The sequence below is a fragment of the Somniosus microcephalus genome, chromosome 10 (genome assembly GCF_052327205.1).
Source record: "Somniosus microcephalus isolate GS21.2 chromosome 10, FLI_Smic_1.0, whole genome shotgun sequence".
NCBI classification, from domain to species: domain Eukaryota; kingdom Metazoa; phylum Chordata; class Chondrichthyes; order Squaliformes; family Somniosidae; genus Somniosus; species Somniosus microcephalus.
This window is the reverse complement of record NC_140996.1, coordinates 206041519-206051409: the sequence shown is the minus strand read 5'-3', so window position 1 is coordinate 206051409 and position 9891 is coordinate 206041519.

Sequence of the window (9891 nt, the reverse complement as noted above, 5' to 3'; positions counted from 1 at the left end):
TTTTGGTTTGATATTTTTCTCAGGTCTTTTCTGGCATTTTTGCATTCGTGGTCAAACCATTTCTTATTTTTATTTTGTCTTTTGTGATGCTTCCTCATCTGTTTCACAAGGTCGGCTTTTACAGCTGCCTCATGGAAGATCATATTTATATCCTCTATGGCTATGTTTACACCATCTCTGGTGATCTCGTATGGGTTTTCTTTAAATTTTGATATTTTACTTGTGAGATCAGGTGACTTTAGTGCTGTGATGAATTTTTCTCCACTGTCTGGGGCCCATCTGTATGTCTGGTTTATTTTATGGAGCTTACTGGGTTCCTTTTTTGTGTCTGTAGTTTGGGCAGAAAGTTTAAGGTACATATTTATTTGGTTATGGTCTGAGAGGGGGGATTGCTGCCTGACAGTGAATGAGTTGATATCGCAGGGGTCCAGGTCAGTGATTGTATAGTCCACCACACTAGACCCAAGAGTTGAGGAGTATGTGAGTCTCCCTAGGGAGTCCCCTCTGAACCTACCGTTAACTATGTACAGGCCTAAGGCTCGGCAGAGTTGCACTACCTCCCTACCGCTTTTATTTATTTCACGATCAAGGTTGTTCCGATTTGCGATGGCTGGTGTGACATCTAAAGGGGTCTGGCCAAACACATGGTTGTTTCCCTGTGGGTCTATGAAGTCAGGTTCACAACCGGTCCTTGCATTTAGGTCCCCACATATTATCACCTTTCCTTGGGCCTGGAAATGGCTGATTTCCATGTGGAGAGTATCAAATAACTCCTCTCTCTCTCTCTCTCTCCTCTTCCCCCTCTCACTCTCTCTCTCTCTCACTCTCTCTCTCCTCTTCCCCCTCTCTCTCTCTCTCCTCTTCCACCTCTCTCTTTCTCTCTCTCTCCTCTTCCCCTCTCTCTCTCTCCTCTTCCCCCTCTCTCTCTCCTCTTCCCCCTCTCTCTCTCTCTCCTCTTCCCTCTCTCTCCTCTTCCCCCTCTCTCTCTCTCCTCTTCCCCCTCTCTCTCTCTCTCCTCTTCCCCCTCTCTCTCTCTCTCTCTCCTCTTCCCTCTCTCTCTCTCCTCTTCCCCCTCTCTCTCCTCTTCCCCCTCTCTCTCTCTCTCTCCTCTTCCCCCTCTCTCTCTCTCTCTCTCCTCTTCCCCCTCTCTCTCTCTCTCTCCTCTTCCCCCTCTCTCTCCTCTTCCCCCTCTCTCTCTCCTCTTCCCCCTCTCTCTCTCTCTCTCCTCTTCCCCCTCTCTCTCTCTCTCCTCTTCCCCCTCTCTCTCTCTCTCCTCTTCCCCCTCTCTCTCCTCTTCCCCCTCCCCCTCTCTCTCTCCTCTTCCCCCCCTCTCTCCTCTTCCCCCTCTCTCTCTCTCCTCTTCCCCCTCTCTCTCTCTCTCTCTCCTCTTCCCCCTCTCTCTCTCTCCTCTTCCCCCTCTCTCTCTCTCTCCTCTTCCCCCTCCCTCTCTCTCTCTCCTCTTCCCCCTCTCTCTCTCCTCTTCCCCCTCTCTCTCTCCTCTTCCCCCTCTCTCTCTCCTCTTCCCCCTCTCTCTCTCTCTCTCTCTCCTCTTCCCCCTCTCTCTCTCTCTCTCCTCTTCCCCCTCTCTCTCTCCTCTTCCCTCTCTCTCTCTCTCTCTCCTCTTCCCCCTCTCTCAAATAAATCAAATTCAAATTTCAAATTCAAATGCTTTATTGGCATGAAAGTTTACAGAGAACCATATTGCCAAAGCTTACATAGCAAAAAGGTACATTTTCAAACATTTTTAGGTGTCAATCGATTTGACATTTGTTGGGTACATACAATATTACTTTTAAACAATATTAATTTTAAACAGTCTTTGTACTTCATTTGGTACGTTCAATATTAATTTTAAACAGTCTTAATTTTAAACAGTCCTCAGGTTGTCCCAGGACTAATCTCAATTTTGACAGGTCATCCAATTCCTTGAAATCTGGGGTTGTTTGGCTTAGCTTGTTGAATAATATGTTTCTTGATGTATTGAATTTTTCGCATTTTAGGAGGAAATGCATTTCTGTTTCAACCTCGCCGGCCAGACATTGATCGCATATTCTATTCTCTCTAGGCTGCCAGGATTTCTTGTATCTGCCTTTTTCAATTTCCAGTTGGTGGTCGCTTAGTCTGTACCTGGTGAGGGTCTGTCTCTGTTTTGTGTCTCTGATGGTCGTGAGGTAGTCTGCCAGTTTATATTCTCTTTTTAGGGCCCGGTAACATTCTAATCTGCTTTGGCTTTCGGTTATTTTGTTCCAATGTTCCAGGTAGGTTTCTTTGCATTGTTTAATGATTTGGTTCACTCGGATTGGTGTTTGGACGGCTGTGTTGGTCTGGGGTTGGTCAGGGTCCGGCTGAGTACTTAGTTTCAGTAGCAGCTGACTCAGGGGACTCTTTTCTGGGTTTAGCTCTTGGGTCTGAAATGCTTTGAAATGAAGGGTGTCTGGGGAGCTAGATTTGAGGTGATTTAGGAAGTTTAGTGCTCGTTTTTGGATGTTTATTATCAGTGGGTATCTGCCTAGTTCGGCTCTGCATGCATTTGTTGGCGTTTTTCTTTGGATGCGAAGGATGCTTCGGCAGAATTCTGCATGTAGGGCTTCTATTGTGTGTTTTTCCCATTTGGTGTAGCTTTGGTGATTTAGCGGGCCCCATACTTCACTACCGTACAGTGCAATGGGCAGGATTATGCTGTCAAATATTTTGAGCCAGATTTTGATTGGGATTTGGATGTTGTAGAATTTTCTTTTTATTGCATATAGGGCTCTTCGGGCTTTTTCTTTTAGTGCATTCACTGCTATGTTGAAGCTCCCTGATGCTGTAATAGTTAGACCAAGGTAGGTGTAGCTCATAGTGTGTCCTATAGTGGTATCACTGAGGGTAAACTGGTATTTGTTTTCCTGACATCTGGGCCTTTTTTGAAAAATCATGATGTTGGTTTTTTTTAGATTTACTGTTAGAGCCCAATTTTGGCAGTATTTGTCGAGTAGGTCTAGTTGTTGCTGTAATCCCTGTTCTGTGGGAGACAGCAGAACCAGGTCGTCCGCATAGAACAGGGACTTCACTTCTCCATCCAGGAGACGGAGACCTGGTGACTCGCTTTGCTCCAGCATGTCTGCTAATTCATTTATGTATATGTTGAACAGGGTCGGGCTCAAATTGCAGCCCTGCCGGATGCCTCTTCTCTGGGTGAAGAAATCGGTGCGTTTGTCTCCAATTTTGACCCCGCATTTGTTTTTCAGATACATTGATTTAATAAGGTCATAGACTTTGCCCCCTATTCCACACTGAAGAAGTTTATAATAGAGCCCTTCGTGCCATATAGAGTCAAAGGCTTTCTTGAAGTCGATGAAACAGGCGAATATTTTCCCATTTTTTGTTTGGTGTATATGTTTTTCAATGAGGGTGTGAAGGGTATAGATATGGTCGGCGGTGCGGTGTTTTGGAAGAAAGCCTATTTGGTTTTTTCTGAGGATATTATGTTTGTTAAGAAAATCAAGTAATCTACTATTTAGAATACTGCAGAATAACTTCCCTGGACAACTGTTGACACAGATGCCGCGGTAGTTATTTGGGTCTGATTTGTTTCCACTTTTATATATGGGGGAGATTAGTCCTTGGCACCAGATATCGGGAAAACAGCCTGAACGTAATATGATGTTGAATAATTTGAGTACCGCACCCTGCATCTCCATATTGCTGAACTTGAGCATTTCATTTTTGATGTTGTCTGGGCCACAGGCTTTCTTTAGGTGGAGAGATTTTGTTTTTGTGGCCAGTTCTTTCCATGTGATTGGGGAGTCTAGAGGGTTTTGGTTGTCTTTACATAGTACATAGTACATAGAGATAGGAACAGGAGTAGGCCATTCGGCCCTTCGAGCCTGCTCCGCCATTCAATGAGATCATGGCTGATCTTCGTCTGAGATCATAGCTGATCTTACCAGTTCAGTACCCCGTCCCCGCCTTTTCTCCGTAACCCTTAATCCCCTTAGCCTTCAGAAATATATCCAATTCTCTCTTGAAAATATTTATTGAATTAGCCTTCACAGCCCTCTGTGGCAGGGAATTCCACAGGCTCACCACTCTTTGAGTGAAGAAATTCTTCCTCATCTCTGTTTTAAATGATTTGCCCGCTATTTTTAGACTGTGGCCCCTGGTTCTGTGCTCCCCGGCCATTGGAAACATTCTCTCTGAATTCAGCCTGTCCAGGCCTGCCATAATTTTATATGTTTCGATGAGATCCCCTCTCAATCTTCTAAACTCCAGTGAGTACAAGCCCAAACTATTTAATCTCTCTTCGTAGGTCATTCCCGCCATTCCAGGTATCAGCCTGGTGAATCGCCGTTGCACTCTTTCCATGGCAAGAACATCCTTCCGCAGATGGGGCGACCAAAACTGTACACAATACTCCAGATGCGGTCTCACCAGCACCTTGTACAGCTGTAGTAAGGTATCCCTATTCCTATACTCGAACCCCCTTGATATGAAGGCCAACATACCATTTGCCTTCTTGATCGCCTGTTGCACCTGCATGCTCTCCTTCAGTGACTGGTGCACAAGAACACCCAGGTCCCTCTGCACTTCCCCATCTCCCAATCTATTGCCATTTAGATAATAATCTACCCTCCTGTTTTTACCCCCAAAGTGGATAACCTCGCATTTATCCACATTATAGTGCATCTGCCACGTATCCGCCCATTCCCCCAACCTGTCCAAATCACACTGTAGCCTCCTGACATCCTCATCAGAGCCCACCCCTCCTCCTAGTTTAGTGTCGTCAGCGAATTTGGAAATATTGCATCCAATTCCCTGATCCAGATCATTTATATATATTGTGAACAGCTGGGGTCCCAGGACAGATCCTTGCGGCACCCCGCTGGTCACTGCCTGCCACTCCGAAAACGAGCCGTTTATTCCAACTCTCTGTTTTCTATCCGCCAGCCAGTTCTCTATCCACGTTAATACTTTGCCCCCAATCCCATGAGCCTTAATTTTGCATGATAATCTTTTGTGTGGAACCTTATCGAAGGCTTTCTGGAAGTCAAGGTACACCACATCCACTGGCTCTCCCCCATCTATTCTACCAGTTACCTCCTCAAAAAATTCCAGCAGATTAGTCAAACACGATTTACCCTTTGTAAATCCATGTTGACTCTGTCCGATCCTTTCCCCATTTGTCAAGTGCTCCGCTATTTTATCCTTAATAATGGACTCTAGCATTTTGCCCACAACCGATGTAAGGCTTACTGGTCTATAATTCCCTGCTTTCTCTCTACCCCCCTTTTTAAATATTGGGGTAACATTAGCTACCCTCCAATCCACGGGTACTGTTCCCGAGTCAATGGAGTTCCGGAAGATGATCCTTAGAGCATCTGCTATCTCCAGGGCCACCTCCTTAAGTACCCTAGGATGTAGTTTATCAGGCCCTGGGGATTTGTCGGCCTTCAGTCCCCTCAACTTACCCAACACCATATCCCTAGAGATACTAATTTCTGTCAGCTCCTCCCTCTCATTAGTCCCTATGTTTGCCGATATTCCTGGGAGGTTATTTGTGTCCTCCTTTGTGAATACAGAACCAAAGTATGAGTTTAATTGGTCTGCCATTTCCTTATTCTCCATTATATATTCTCCCGAATCGGACTGCAAGGGACCGACTTGGGATTTTACCAGTCTTTTCCTCCTGATATACCGATAAAAGCTTTTGCAGTCTGTCTTTATGTTTGCTGCAAGTTTACTTTCGTATTCTATTTTCCCCTTCCTGATTAATCCCTTTGTCCTCTTTTGCTGTATCCTGTACTGCCCCCAATCTTCCGGTCTGGTGCTTTTTTTTGCCAGTTGATATGCCCTTTTTTTTGATTTTATGCTGTCCCTAATTTCCCTCGTTATCCACGGTTGAGTCACCTTTTTAGGTTTATTTTTATGCCAAACCGGTATAAACATGTTCTGGAATTCTTCCATTCTATCTTTGAATGCTTGCCATTGTCTATCCACTGTCAATCCCCCCAGAAACACCACCCAATCAATCTTACCCAATTCCCGTCTCATACCCTCGTAATTCCCTTTATTTAAGTTCTTATTTAATTGTTGCTTCTAATGTGTGGAGTTTTTCTGTGACCTGATGTTGACTTGGGTTTGTTTCGTTTATTGGGATGTCTTTGTAGAGGTTTTCAAAATGTGTTCTCCAGATGTCGCCATCTTGGATTGGTAATGCTTGCAATTGTGTTGCACTCAGGTTATTCCACATTTCCCAGAATTGTTTTGGATTGGTGGAGTTTTCAATTTCTTCGAGTATTTTGTGGGTATAGTTTTGTGTTTTGTTCCTAATGGTGTGTTTATATCTTTTGAGGGTTTCATTGTATCTAGTACGTAGGTCCGGATTGTTTGGATGGCGATGCTTTTGGTTTGATATTTTTCTCAGGTCTTTTCTGGCATTTTTGCATTCGTGGTCAAACCATTTCTTATTTTTATTTTGTCTTTTGTGACGCTTCCTCTTCTGTTTCACAAGGTCGGCTTTTACAGCTGCCTCATGGAAGATCATATTTATATCCTCTATGGCCATGTTTACACCATCTCTGGTGATCTCGTATGGGTTTTCTTTAAATTTTGATATTTTACTTGTGAGATCAGGTGACTTTAGTGCTGTGATGAATTTTTCTCCACTGTCTGGGGCCCATCTGTATGTCTGGTTTATTTTATGTAGCTTACTGTGTTCCTTTTTTGTGTCTGTATTTTGGGCAGATAGTTTAAGGTACATATTTATTTGGTTATGGTCTGAGAGGGGGGATTGCTGCCTGACAGTGAATGAGTTGATATCGCAGGGGTCCAGGTCAGTGATTGTATAGTCCACCACACTAGACCCAAGAGTTGAGGAGTATGTGAGTCTCCCTAGGGAGTCCCCTCTGAACCTACCGTTAACTATGTACAGGCCTAAGGCTCGGCAGAGTTGCACTACCTCCCTACCGCTTTTATTTATTTCACGATCAAGGTTGTTCCGATTTGCGATGGCTGGTGTGACATCTAAAGGGGTCTGGCCAAACACATGGTTGTTTCCCTGTGGGTCTATGAAGTCAGGTTCACAACCGGTCCTTGCATTTAGGTCCCCACATATTATCACCTTTCCTTGGGCCTGGAAATGGCTGATTTCCATGTGGAGAGTATCAAATAACTCCTCTTCGAAATATGGCGATTCTATTGGAGGTATGTAGATCGCACATAAGTAAACATCTTTTTTTGATATTCCTATATTTTTATCTAGTTTTAGCCATACGTGTGATTTTCCCTGTTTTACCGGTGAGATGTGTTTGTCCAGTTCTCCCTTATACCACACCAATATTCCCCCGGAGGTTCTGCCCTTGCGTGTTTTAGTGTTCTTTACTGAGGGCACAATGATTTCCCCCTCTCTCTCTCTCTCTCTCCTCTTCCCCCTCTCTCTCTCTCTCTCCTCTTCCCCCTCTCTCCTCTTCCCCCCCTCTCTCTCTCTCTCTCTCCTCTTCCCCCTCTCTCCTTCTCTCTCCTCTTCCCCCTCTCTCTCTCTCCTCTTCCCCCTCTCCTCTTCCCCCTCTCTCTCTCTCTCCTCTTCCCCCTCTCTCCTCTTCCCCCTCTCTCTCTCTCTCCTCTTCCCCCTCTCTCTCTCTCTCCTCTTCCCCCTCTCTCTCTCTCTCCTCTTCCCCCCCTCTCTCTCTCCTCTTCCCCCTCTCTCACTCGCTCCTCTTCCCCCCCCTCTCTCTCTCTCTCCTCTTCCCCCTCTCTCTCTTGCCATTAGTGCGGGACCGGGAAAGCTGGGGCTTTCCAACGAGCCGTCCCCGACCTAAATCGGACACGGGAGTCCGGAGCGAAAGGCCTTCCACTGCCACCCGGCCAACAGGGCCCAAAGGCCCGCCTCGTTAAACATGAGGAACCCCGGGCTCGCTTCTGAGTGATGGGCACCCGGCCTCCCGGTGTCGGATATACTCCGTTCTGGTACCGAGGTGAGTCGGAGGTAAAGGAGAGGGGGAGAGGGAGAGGGAGAGAGAGAGCGGGTAGGGAGGGGGAGAGAGAGAGCGCGAGCGGGGAGGGAGGGGGAGAGAGAGGGGCAGGGAGAGAGAGGGGGAGGGAGAGAGAGAGAGGGTGAGGGAGGGAGAGCTCGCCTTCTTCCTTCGGCCGCCGCAATTCAAACTTCCCGCCGACTTCACAAAATGGCGGCCGCCCTTCTTCACCCTGTGATGAAATATGCCATTCATCACTCATCGGTATTCTCTGCCTGTGACTGTGGTTTGGTTTCATTTCCCTTACCTCAGTTCCGTTTCCTCACCATTGTATTGTATTGTGTGTAGGGCTCCGCCCATACCTGGCCCCTATGTAAGCAGGCCCAGCCTGCCTCACATCCAGTACAGCAGACCTCTGGATGGAAGATACCTCTCCACTGTGTGTTACCTTCTAAGTTAATAAAAGCCTTGTTTTGTTCCGCCAACATTGAGTCTCGGATTTATTGAGGCACATCAATTTTATTAACTTACTTTTCAACACAATGGATCAACTCTTGAAACCCGAACGTTTGGATTTGGACCAGCATGCTTCGGACGCATCGGCACGCTTCGGACACTGGTTTATGTGTATGGAATTCTTCCTGGACAATTCCGCAGCCGTCACAGGCGCTACGGACGCTGCAAGTATGAAACTCGGAATTCTGCGGAATTGGGTAAGCCACCGGGTTTACCCCCTCATCCAAGACGCCGACACGTACCCGGCCGCCTGCGACATCTTAAAGGCGCATTACCAGCAGCCTACGAATGAGGCACTGCAAGTGCCAAGACGTAAAAGCCGCAGTGTACACTGACGAGCTTGTTCGCGATGCCTTTATCACAGGCCTCAGCTCCACTTACATCCGGCAGAGACTGCTGGAAAAAACAGGATTGGACCTGAAACAGGCTGTGGACACAGCGCGATCCCTGGATGTGGCCCAGAGAAACTCGGACGCCTACTCTTCAGCCCGCGCCGTCCACGCCGCCACGTGTGCACCAAGGGCGCCGCCATCTTGGAAGGCATCTTCTCCGCCCGGCAGCCCGGAGATTCTTAGGTGGCGGATCGAGCTCTCCACCTTCGATTATGACATCATTTACCGGCCAGGGGCCCTTAACGAATCCCCCGACACCCTCTCACGAGGGATGTGTGCCAGCGCCACCGGGGATCGGCTACAGATCCTCCACAACGACCTCTGTCACCCAGGGGTCACGCGGCTGTTCCACTTCATAAAGTCCCGCAACTTACCCTACTCGATTGAGGAAGTTCGGTCTCTGACCAGGAACTGCCGCACTTGCGCTGAGTGCAAGCCTCGGTTCTACCGCCCAGATAGAGCCCACTTAATCAAAGCTACACGGCCCTTTGAGCGGCTCAGCTTAGATTTCAAGGGCCCCCTCCCGTCCGTCGACCGCAATGTTTACTTCCTGAACATTGTGGACGAATACTCCCGGTTCCCATTCGCCTTCCCCTGCCCAGACATGACCAGCGCCACGGTCATTAAATGCCTCAACAGCCTGTTCTGCCTGTTCGGTATGCCGAGCTACATCCATACGGATAGGGGGGCGTCCTTCATGAGTGAAGAGCTACGCCAGTACATGCTGTCCAGGGGGATCGCCACGAGCCGTACCACCAGCTACAACCCCCGGGGTAACGGTCAAGTGGAGCGAAAGAACGGGAGTGTGGAAAGCAGTCACTCTAGCTCTAAGGACCTCCCTATCTCCCGCTGGCAGGAAGTCCTCCCAGATGTGCTCCATTCGATACGGTCGCTATTGTGTACTGCCACTAATGCCACGCCTCTGAGCGAATGTTTGTCTTTCCCCGGAAATCCACCTCAGGCGTATCCATGCCATCATGGCTCTCCACCCCAGGTCCGGTATTCGTGCAAAGGCATGTGAGGGGCCACAA